The 12,500-nt window shown below is 46.5% G+C and overlaps 1 protein-coding gene across 1 annotated transcript in view; it reads left to right on the plus strand.

Annotated features, from left to right (window-relative positions):
• LOC118380130 (ephrin-A2-like) overlaps positions 1 to 12,500 on the plus strand; it is a 326,499-nt gene that overhangs the window by 311,882 nt on the left and 2,117 nt on the right. The gene's annotated exons all lie outside the window — the stretch shown is intronic.

Genomic DNA, 12,500 nt, shown 5'->3' on the forward strand with positions numbered 1-12,500 from the left:
TGATCAGATAGATAGAAATGTGTTAACTGATCAGATAGATAGAAATGTGTTAACTGATCAGACAGATATAAATGTGTTAACTGATCAGATAGATATAAATGTGTTAACTGATCAGATAGATATAAATGTGTTAACTGATCAGACAGATAGAAATGTGTTAACTGATCAGACAGATAGAAATGTGTTAACTGATCAGATAGATATAAATGTGTTAACTGATCAGATAGATAGAAATGTGTTAACTGATCAGACAGATAGAAATGTGTTAACTGATCAGACAGATAGAAATGTGTTAACTGATCAGATAGATATAAATGTGTTAACTGATCAGATAGATAGAAATGTGTTAACTGATCAGATAGAAATGTGTTACCTGATCAGATAGATAGAAATGTGTTGTTAACTGATCAGATCAGATAGAAATGTGTTAACTGATCAGATAGAAATGTGTTAACTGATCAGATAGATAGAAATGTGTTAACTGATCAGATAGATAGAAATGTGTTAACTGATCAGATAGATAGAAATGTGTTAACTGATCAGATAGATAGAAATGTGTTAACTGATCAGATAGATAGAAATGTGTTAACTGATCAGATAGATAGAAATGTGTTGTTAACTGATCAGATCAGATAGAAATGTGTTAACTGATCAGATAGAAATGTGTTAACTGATCAGATAGATAGAAATGTGTTAACTGATCAGATAGATAGAAATGTGTTAACTGATCAGATAGATAGAAATGTGTTAACTGATCAGATAGATAGAAATGTGTTAACTGATCAGATAGATGATAAAGGGTAGAGGCAATGCAGGTTTTGGTGCGACACTCTCCAAGCAGTTGGAGAGCACTCAACCGTGAAATGTGTGAACTTTCCCAGCATAGTTCCACATCTCTCATTCTGAACCCATATTAACCCAGGGATGGTAGACAAACAGCAGGACCACCTGTGGGTCAGAGCCTAACCTGCAAAGCCCTCTGCTTGGTGATTGATGATGTTAAACATTCATTCCATCTCTGTCTTTGCTCAGAGCACTATCATCCAGACCCCTATTTAAGACTGCTTATGATCCCTGCCCTCTTGAGTCAAACCACTAGGACTCTGTAACGAAACACATACAGACACACACACACACACACACACACACACACACACACACACACACACACACACACACACACACACACACACACACACACACACACACACACACACACACACACACACACACACACACACACACACACACACACACACACACTGCAGAGGTAGATGCTACTGCTTTCACAGTCTGGTGGAAATGATTAATCTGACATCGGCCAGATAGCGATCCAAACTTTGACCTCCAACTAGTCATCGTTCACCAAGGCCCGATGCTGTGGTGTCCCACACAGATCGGTTGACCTCCAACTAGTCATCATTCACCAAAGCCCGATGCTCCCACAGAGATCTGTTGACCTCCAACTAGTCATCGTTCACCAAAGCCCGATGCTCCCACAGAGATCTTTTGACCTCCAACTAGTCATCGTTCAGCAAAGCCCGATCCTCCCACAGAGATCTGTTGACCTCCAACTAGTCATCGTTCACCAAAGCCCGATGCTCCCACAGAGATCTGTTGACCTCCAACTAGTCATCGTTCACCAAAGCCCGATGCTCCCACAGAGATCTGTTGACCTCCAACTAGTCATCGTTCACCAAAGCCAGATGCTCCCACAGAGATCTGTTGACCTCCAACTAGTCATCGTTCACCAAAGCCCGATGCTCCCACAGAGATCTGTTGACCTCCAACTAGTCATCGTTCACCAAAGCCCGATCCTCCCACAGAGATCTGTTGACCTCCAACTAGTCATTGTTCACCAAAGCCCGATGCTCCCACAGAGATCTGTTGACCTCCAACTATTCATCGTTCACCAAAGCCCGATGCTCCCACAGAGATCTGTTGACCTCCAACTAGTCATCGTTCAGCAAAGCCCAATCCTCCCACAGAGATCTGTTGACCTCCAACTAGTCATCGTTCACCAAAGCCCGATGCTCCCACAGAGATCTGTTGACCTCCAACTAGTCATCGTTCAGCAAAGCCCAATCCTCCCACAGAGATCTGTTGACCTCCAACTAGTCATCGTTCACCAAAGCCCGATGCTCCCACAGAGATCTGTTGACCTCCAACTAGTCATCGTTCACCAAAGCCCGATGCTCCCACAGAGATCTGTTGACCTCCAACTATTCATCGTTCACCAAAGCCCGATGCTCCCACAGAGATCTGTTGACCTCCAACTAGTCATCGTTCAGCAAAGCCCAATCCTCCCACAGAGATCTGTTGACCTCCAACTAGTCATCGTTCACCAAAGCCCGATGCTCCCACAGAGATCTGTTGACCTCCAACTAGTCATCGTTCACCAAAGCCCGATCCTCCCACAGAGATCTGTTGACCTCCAACTAGTCATCGTTCACCAAAGCCCGATGCTCCCACAGAGATCTGTTGACCTCCAACTAGTCATCGTTCACCAAAGCCCGATGCTCCCACAGAGATCTGTTGACCTCCAACTAGTCATCGTTCACCAAAGCCCGATGCTCCCACAGAGATCTGTTGACCTCCAACTAGTCATCGTTCACCAAAGCCCGATGCTCCCACAGAGATCTGTTGACCTCCAACTAGTCATCGTTCACCAAAGCCCGATGCTCCCACAGAGATCTGTTGACCTCCAACTAGTCATCGTTCACCAAAGCCCGATGCTCCCACAGAGATCTGTTGACCTCCAACTAGTCATCGTTCACCAAAGCCCGATGCTCCCACAGAGATCTGTTGCAGAAGCAGGCAGCAGAGCAGGTACTGGCCATAAACTAGGGCTGGGGCAATACCAGTATCATGATACTCCTTAGTATTGTGGCAATCAAACAAAACACAGGAAAACAGTCCTAATGTTGGCAACAAACATCATTATGTTGTCGTCCAGTCGCATGTTTTTATTTTCCAAGCTATAGAACACAATACTTTACATACTGCACATTTTTAAAGGACCAAAGAGTTTGACCTGCTTCGTGTTTTCATTTTTGCCTTTTGCCTATGCCTTTCTATGTGCATTGTACTGTAGGCCTATGCCTTTCTATGTGCATTGTACTGCAGGCCTATACCTTTCTATGTGCATTGTACTGCAGGCCTATGCCTCTCCATGTGCATTGTACTGTAGGCCTATGCCTTTCCATGTGCATTGTACTGCAGGCCTATGCCTTTCTATGTGCATTGTACTGCAGGCCTATACCTTTCTATGTGCATTGTACTGCAGGCCTATGCCTCTCCATGTGCATTGTACTGTAGGCCTATGCCTTTCCATGTGCATTGTACTGCAGGCCTATGCCTTTCTATGTGCATTGTACTGCAGGCCTATGCCTTTCCATGTGCATTGTACTGCAGGCCTATGCCTTTCCATGTGCATTGTACTGCAGGCCTATGCCTTTCCATGTGCATTGTACTGCAGGCCTATGCCTTTCTATGTGCATTGTACTGCAGGCCTATGCCTTTCCATGTGCATTGTACTGCAGGCCTATGCCTTTCCATGTGCATTGTACTGCAGGCCTATGCCTTTCCATGTGCATTGTACTGCAGGCCTATGCCTTTCCATGTGCATTGTACTGCAGGCCTATGCCTTCCATGTGCATTGTACTGCAGGCCTATGCCTTTCCATGTGCATTGTACTGCAGGCCTATGCCTTTCCATGTGCATTGTACTGCAGGCCTATGCCTTTCCATGTGCATTGTACTGCAGGCCTATGCCTTTCCATGTGCATTGTACTGTAGGCCTATGCCTTTCTATGTGCATTGTACTGCAGGCCTATGCCTTTCTATGTGCATTGTACTGCAGGCCTATGCCTTTCCATGTGCATTGTACTGCAGGCCTATGCCTTTCCATGTGCATTGTACTGTAGGCCTATGCCTTTCCATCCATGTGGCATTGTACTTGCAGGCCTATGCCTTTCCATGTGCATTGTACTGCAGGCCTATGCCTTTCCATGTGCATTGTACTGTAGGCCTATGCCTTTCTATGTGCATTGTACTGCAGGCCTATGCCTTTCTATGTGCATTGTACTGCAGGCCTATGCCTTTCCATGTGCATTGTACTGTAGGCCTATGCCTTTCCATGTGCATTGTACTGCAGGCCTATGCCTTTCCATGTGCATTGTACTGCAGGCCTATGCCTTTCCATGTGCATTGTACTGTAGGCCTATGCCTTTCCATGTGCATTGTACTGTAGGCCTATGCCTTTCCATGTGCATTGTACTGTAGGCCTATGCCTTTCCATGTGCATTGTACTGTAGGCCTATGCCTTTCTATGTGCATTGTACTGTAGGCCTATGCCTTTCCATGTGCATTGTACTGTAGGCCTATGCCTTTCCATGTGCATTGTACTGCAGGCCTATGCCTTTCCATGTGCATTGTACTGTAGGCCTATGCCTTTCCATGTGCATTGTACTGCAGGCCTATGCCTTTCCATGTGCATTGTACTGCAGGCCTATGCCTTTCCATGTGCATTGTACTGTAGGCCTATGCCTTTCCATGTGCATTGTACTGCAGGCCTATGCCTTTCCATGTGCATTGTACTGCAGGCCTATGCCTTTCCATGTGCATTGTACTGCAGGCCTGTACCTTTCCATGTGCATTGTACTGTAGGCCTATGCCTTTCCATGTGCATTGTACTGCAGGCCTATGCCTTTCCATGTGCATTGTACTGTAGGCCTATGCCTTTCCATGTGCATTGTACTGTAGGCCTATGCCTTTCTATGTGCATTGTACTGTAGGCCTATGCCTTTCCATGTGCATTGTACTGCAGGCCTATGCCTTTCCATGTGCATTGTACTGTAGGCCTTTGCCTCTCCATGTGCATTGTACTGTAGGCCTATGCCTTTCCATGTGCATTGTACTGTAGGCCTATGCCTTTCCATGTGCATTGTACTGCAGGCCTATGCCTTTCCATGTGCATTGTACTGTAGGCCTTTGCCTCTCCATGTGCATTGTACTGTAGGCCTATGCCTTTCCATGTGCATTGTACTGTAGGCCTATACCTTTCCATGTGCATTTTACTGTAGGCCTATACCTTTCCATGTGCATTGTACTGTAGGCCTATGCCTTTCCATGTGCATTGTACTGTAGGCCTATGCCTTTCCATGTGCATTGTACTGTAGGCCTATGCCTTTCCATGTGCATTGTACTGCAGGCCTATGCCTTTCCATGTGCATTGTACTGTAGGCCTATGCCTTTCCATGTGCATTGTACTGCAGGCCTATGCCTTTCCATGTGCATTGTACTGTAGGCCTATGCCTTTCCATGTGCATTGTACTGCAGGCCTATGCCTTTCCATGTCCATTGTACTGTAGGCCTATGCCTTTCCATGTCCATTGTACTGCAGGCCTATGCCTTTCCATGTGCATTGTACTGCAGGCCTATGCCTCTCCATGTGCATTGTACTGCAGGCCTATGCCTCTCCATGTGCATTGTACTGTAGGCCTATGCCTTTCCATGTCCATTGTACTGCAGGCCTATGCCTTTCCATGTGCATTGTACTGCAGGCCTATGCCTTTCCATGTCCATTGTACTGCAGGCCTATGCCTTTCCATGTGCATTGTACTGTAGGCCTATGCCTTTCCATGTGCATTGTACTGTAGGCCTATGCCTCTCCATGTGCATTGTACTGTAGGCCTATGCCTTCCATGTCCATTGTACTGTAGGCCTATGCCTTTCTCCATGTCCATTGTACTGTAGGGCCTATGCCTTTCCATGTGCATTGTACTGTAGGCCTATGCCTTTCCATGTGCATTGTACTGTAGGCCTATGCCTCTCCATGTGCATTGTACTGCAGGCCTATGCCTTTCCATGTGCATTGTACTGTAGGCCTATACCTTTCCATGTGCATTGTACTGTAGGCCTATGCCTTTCTATGTGCATTGTACTGCAGGCCTATGCCTCTCCATGTCCATTGTACTGTAGGCCTATGCCTCTCCATGTCCATTGTACTGTAGGCCTATGCCTTTCCATGTGCATTGTACTGTAGGCCTGTACCTTTCCATGTGCATTGTACTGCAGGCCTATGCCTCTCCATGTGCATTGTACTGTAGGCCTGTACCTTTCCATGTGCATTGTACTGCAGGCCTATGCCTCTCCATGTGCATTGTACTGTAGGCCTGTACCTTTCCATGAGCATTGTACTGCAGGCCTATGCCTCTCCATGTGCATTGTACTGTAGGCCTATGCCTTTCCATGTGCATTGTACTGTAGGCCTATGCCTTTCCATGTGCATTGTACTGTAGGCCTATGCCTCTCCATGTCCATTGTACTGTAGGCCTATGCCTTTCCATGTGCATTGTACTGCAGGCCTATGCCTTTCCATGTGCATTGTACTGCAGGCCTATGCCTTTCTATGTGCATTGTACTGCAGGCCTATGCCTTTCCATGTGCATTGTACTGTAGGCCTATGCCTTTCCATGTGCATTGTACTGCAGGCCTATGCCTTTCCATGTGCATTGTACTGCAGGCCTATGCCTTTCCATGTGCATTGTACTGTAGGCCTATGCCTTTCCATGTGCATTGTACTGTAGGCCTATGCCTTTCCATGTGCATTGTACTGTAGGCCTATGCCTCTCCATGTGCATTGTACTGCAGGCCTATGCCTTTCCATGTGCATTGTACTGCAGGCCTATGCCTTTCCATGTGCATTGTACTGCAGGCCTATGCCTTTCCATGTGCATTGTACTGTAGGCCTATGCCTTTCCATGTGCATTGTACTGCAGGCCTATGCCTTTCTATGTGCATTGTACTGCAGGCCTATGCCTTTCCATGTGCATTGTACTGCAGGCCTATGCCTTTCCATGTGCATTGTACTGTAGGCCTATGCCTCTCCATGTGCATTGTACTGCAGGCCTATGCCTTTCCATGTGCATTGTACTGCAGGCCTATGCCTTTCCATGTGCATTGTACTGCAGGCCTATGCCTTTCCATGTGCATTGTACTGTAGGCCTATGCCTTTCCATGTGCATTGTACTGCAGGCCTATGCCTTTCCATGTGCATTGTACTGTAGGCCTATGCCTTTCCATGTGCATTGTACTGCAGGCCTATGCCTTTCCATGTGCATTGTACTGCAGGCCTATGCCTTTCCATGTGCATTGTACTGTAGGCCTATGCCTTTCCATGTGCATTGTACTGCAGGCCTATGCCTTTCCATGTGCATTGTACTGTAGGCCTATGCCTTTCCATGTGCATTGTACTGTAGGCCTATGCCTTTCCATGTGCATTGTACTGTAGGCCTATGCCTTTCCATGTGCATTGTACTGTAGGCCTATGCCTTTCCATGTGCATTGTACTGCAGGCCTATGCCTTTCCATGTGCATTGTACTGTAGGCCTATGCCTTTCCATGTGCATTGTACTGTAGGCCTATGCCTTTCCATGTGCATTGTACTGTAGGCCTATGCCTTTCCATGTGCATTGTACTGTAGGCCTATGCCTTTCCATGTGCATTGTACTGTAGGCCTATGCCTTTCCATGTGCATTGCCTTTCTATGTGCATTGTACTGTAGGCCTATGCCTTTCCATGTGCATTGTACTGTAGGCCTATGCCTTTCCATGTGCATTGTACTGTAGGCCTATGCCTTTCCATGTGCATTGTACTGTAGGCCTATGCCTTTCCATGTGCATTGTACTGTAGGCCTATGCCTTTCCATGTGCATTGTACTGTAGGCCTATGCCTTTCCATGTGCATTGTACTGTAGGCCTATGCCTTTCCATGTGCATTGTACTGCAGGCCTATGCCTTTCCATGTGCATTGTACTGTAGGCCTATGCCTTTCCATGTGCATTGTACTGTAGGCCTATGCCTTTCCATGTGCATTGTACTGCAGGCCTATGCCTTTCCATGTGCATTGTACTGTAGGCCTATGCCTTTCCATGTGCATTGTACTGTAGGCCTATGCCTTTCCATGTGCATTGTACTGTAGGCCTATGCCTTTCCATGTGCATTGTACTGTAGGCCTATGCCTTTCCATGTGCATTGTACTGTAGGCCTATGCCTTTCCATGTGCATTGTACTGCAGGCCTATGCCTTTCTATGTGCATTGTACTGCAGGCCTATGCCTTTCCATGTGCATTGTACTGTAGGCCTATGCCTTTCCATGTGCATTGTACTGTAGGCCTATGCCTTTCCATGTGCATTGTACTGTAGGCCTATGCCTTTCCATGTGCATTGTACTGTAGGCCTATGCCTTTCCATGTGCATTGTACTGTAGGCCTATGCCTTTCCATGTGCATTGTACTGTAGGCCTATGCCTTTCCATGTGCATTGTACTGTAGGCCTATGCCTTTCCATGTGCATTGTACTGTAGGCCTATGCCTTTCCATGTGCATTGTACTGTAGGCCTATGCCTTTCCATGTGCATTGTACTGTAGGCCTATGCCTTTCCATGTGCATTGTACTGTAGGCCTATGCCTTTCCATGTGCATTGTACTGTAGGCCTATGCCTTTCTATGTGCATTGTACTGTAGGCCTATGCCTTTCCATGTGCATTGTACTGTAGGCCTATGCCTTTCCATGTGCATTGTACTGTAGGCCTATGCCTTTCCATGTGCATTGTACTGTAGGCCTATGCCTTTCCATGTGCATTGTACTGTAGGCCTATGCCTTTCCATGTGCATTGTACTGTAGGCCTATGCCTTTCCATGTGCATTGTACTGCAGGCCTATGCCTTTCCATGTGCATTGTACTGTAGGCCTATGCCTTTCCATGTGCATTGTACTGCAGGCCTATGCCTTTCCATGTGCATTGTACTGCAGGCCTATGCCTTTCCATGTGCATTGTACTGCAGGCCTATGCCTTTCCATGTGCATTGTACTGCAGGCCTATGCCTTTCCATGTGCATTGTACTGTAGGCCTATGCCTTTCCATGTGCATTGTACTGCAGGCCTATGCCTCTCCATGTGCATTGTACTGTAGGCCTATGCCTTTCCATGTGCATTGTACTGCAGGCCTATGCCTTTCCATGTGCATTGTACTGCAGGCCTATGCCTTTCCATGTGCATTGTACTGTAGGCCTATGCCTTTCCATGTGCATTGTACTGCAGGCCTATGCCTTTCCATGTGCATTGTACTGCAGGCCTATGCCTTTCCATGTGCATTGTACTGTAGGCCTGTACCTTTCCATGTGCATTGTACTGTAGGCCTATGCCTTTCTATGTGCATTGTACTGCAGGCCTATGCCTCTCCATGTGCATTGTACTGTAGGCCTGTACCTTTCCATGTGCATTGTACTGCAGGCCTATGCCTTTCCATGTGCATTGTACTGTAGGCCTGTTTCCATGTGCCTTTCCATGTGCATTGTACTGCAGGCCTATGCCTCTCCATGTGCATTGTACTGTAGGCCTGTGCCTTTCCATGTGCATTGTACTGCAGGCCTATGCCTTTCCATGTGCATTGTACTGTAGGCCTATGCCTTTCCATGTGCATTGTACTGCAGGCCTATACCTTTCCATGTGCATTGTACTGCAGGCCTGCCTTTCCATGCCTGTAGGCTCCATGTGCATTGTACTGCAGGCCTATGCCTCTCCATGTGCATTGTACTGTAGGCCTGTGCCTTTCCATGTGCATTGTACTGCAGGCCTATGCCTTTCCATGTGCATTGTACTGCAGGCCTATGCCTTTCCATGTGCATTGTACTGTAGGCCTGTACCTTTCCATGTGCATTGTACTGCAGGCCTATGCCTTTCCATGTGCATTGTACTGTAGGCCTATACCTTTCCATGTGCATTGTACTGCAGGCCTATGCCTCTCCATGTGCATTGTACTGTAGGCCTGTACCTTTCCATGTGCATTGTACTGCAGGCCTATGCCTTTCCATGTGCATTGTACTGTAGGCCTATGCCTTTCCATGTGCATTGTACTGTAGGCCTATGCCTTTCCATGTGCATTGTACTGCAGGCCTATGCCTCTCCATGTGCATTGTACTGTAGGCCTGTACCTTTCCATGTGCATTGTACTGCAGGCCTATGCCTCTCCATGTGCATTGTACTGTAGGCCTATGTACTGTGCATTGTACTGCAGTATGCCTTTCCATGTGCATTGTACTGTAGGCCTGTACTGTAGGCCTGTACCTTTCCATGTGCATTGTACTGCAGGCCTATGCCTCCATGTGCATTGTACTGTAGGCCTGTACCTTTCCATGTGCATTGTACTGCAGGCCTGTACCTTTCCATGTGCATTGTACTGCAGGCCTATGCCTTTCCATGTGCATTGTACTGTAGGCCTGTACCTTTCCATGTGCATTGTACTGCAGGCCTGTGCCTTTCCATGTGCATTGTACTGCAGGCCTATGCCTTGTACTGTAGGCCTATGCCATGTGCATTGTACTGCAGGCCTATGCCTCTCCATGTGCATTGTACTGTAGGCCTGTACCTTTCCATGTGCATTGTACTGCAGGCCTATGCCTCTCCATGTGCATTGTACTGTAGGCCTATGCCTGTCCATGTGCATTGGCCTGTACCTTTCCATGTGCATTGTACTGCAGGCCTGTACCTTTCCATGTGCATTGTACTGCAGGCCTATGCCTCTCCATGTGCATTGTACTGTAGGCCTGTACCTTTCCATGTGCATTGTACTGCAGGCCTATGCCTTTCCATGTGCATTGTACTGCAGGCCTATGCCTTTCCATGTGCATTGTACTGCAGGCCTATGCCTCTCCATGTGCATTGTACTGTAGGCCTGTACCTTTCCATGTGCATTGTACTGCAGGCCTATGCCTCTCCATGTGCATTGTACTGTAGGCCTGTACTGTAGGCCTGTACCTTTCCATGTGCATTGTACTGTAGGCCTATACCTTTCCATGTGCATTGTACTGTAGGCCTATACCTTTCCATGTGCATTGTACTGTAGGCCTGTACCTTTCCATGTGCATTGTACTGTAGGCCTATACCTTTCCATGTGCATTGTACTGTAGGCCTATACCTTTCCATGTGCATTGTACTGTAGGCCTGTACCTTTCCATGTGCATTGTACTGCAGGCCTATACCTTTCCATGTGCATTGTACTGTAGGCCTATACCTTTCCATGTGCATTGTACTGCAGGCCTATACCTTTCCATGTGCATTGTACTGTAGGCCTATGCCTTTCCATGTGCATTGTACTGTAGGCCTATACCTTTCCATGTGCATTGTACTGTAGGCCTATGCCTTTCTATGTGCATTGTACTGCAGGCCTATGCCTTTCTATGTGCATTGTACTGCAGGCCTATGCCTTTCTATGTGCATTGTACTGCAGGCCTATGCCTTTCTATGTGCATTGTACTGCAGGCCTATGCCTTTCCATGTGCATTGTACTGCAGGCCTATGCCTTTCCATGTGCATTGTACTGCAGGCCTATGCCTTTCCATGTGCATTGTACTGCAGTTGCTTTTACAGGCAGCTCGATGAAGGCAGACCCCCCCAGCCACCCTCCCAGAAAGAAATTCCGCCTGCAGTTGTATGTTCCTTCTCTGACTCACAGAAGGCATTCGTTCATTTTAAGCTGTTTGTACGAAGCCTTTGGAGAAAAGGAAAGGTATTGAACTACTGTGTCAATATTTGGAACAGTGTTATTTCCTGGTGATTTCCACTTGGAGTTTATTAACCTGACTGGTCGTGTTGTTCCGTTATCTCTGTATAATTGCGAATAAACATGTTAGAGGTGATCAATTTCCCACGGCAGTTAAAAAACAATGACATGATCATTGAAAATCACACAGTCTGTCCATTATGGAACGTCTCCATTGTCCTTTTCTTTTGTTGCCATGGCATTTTAGCATGATAGCATTTTTGTTTCTGTTGTTTTTGTTGCTCCTTATGTGTTATAGTGTAATTGCATCACAAGTTTTATTGTTTGAACATACAATTACATTATATACGGTATGTAAACATCGTAATAAATATGAATCCTATAGGGAATCCTATGCTATAGGCACATTTCAATGACCTTAGCATCTATAATAAATAGTACACTGTTGAAAGTAAACAGGAAGAATAGTCCAGTGACTAATGATGGATTGTTATATTGACATGGTTACGAGCTCTGGCTCTTTAATGTGCACCGCTCTCTCTGAATATCTGGAGGAGAAACGCATTTATTGGATTCCGGGATTAAGTCGGGATTTAAAAAAAGGTCTATTTTACCTTTATTTAACTAGGTAAGTCAGTTAAGAACACATTCTTATTTGCAATGACGGCCTAGGAATAGTGGGTTAACTGCCTTGTTCAGGGGAAAAACGACAGATGTTTACCTTGTCAGCTCAGGGTTTCGATCTAGCAACTTTTCGGTTGTTAGTCCAATGCTCTAACCACTAGGCTCTTGCCGCCCCAATTCACAGGTAGATTTCGGTGTGGGTTTGCTTGAAAGTTGGCCGGACGGATCCTGTGTGGGTTGGAGATTGTGAAATATATATATATGTATATGTATATGTGTGTGCATATTTACAATTGCAGTATGGTGGAGAATG

Source organism: Oncorhynchus keta, chromosome 22, assembly GCF_023373465.1.
Source record: "Oncorhynchus keta strain PuntledgeMale-10-30-2019 chromosome 22, Oket_V2, whole genome shotgun sequence".
Classification (NCBI taxonomy): domain Eukaryota; kingdom Metazoa; phylum Chordata; class Actinopteri; order Salmoniformes; family Salmonidae; genus Oncorhynchus; species Oncorhynchus keta.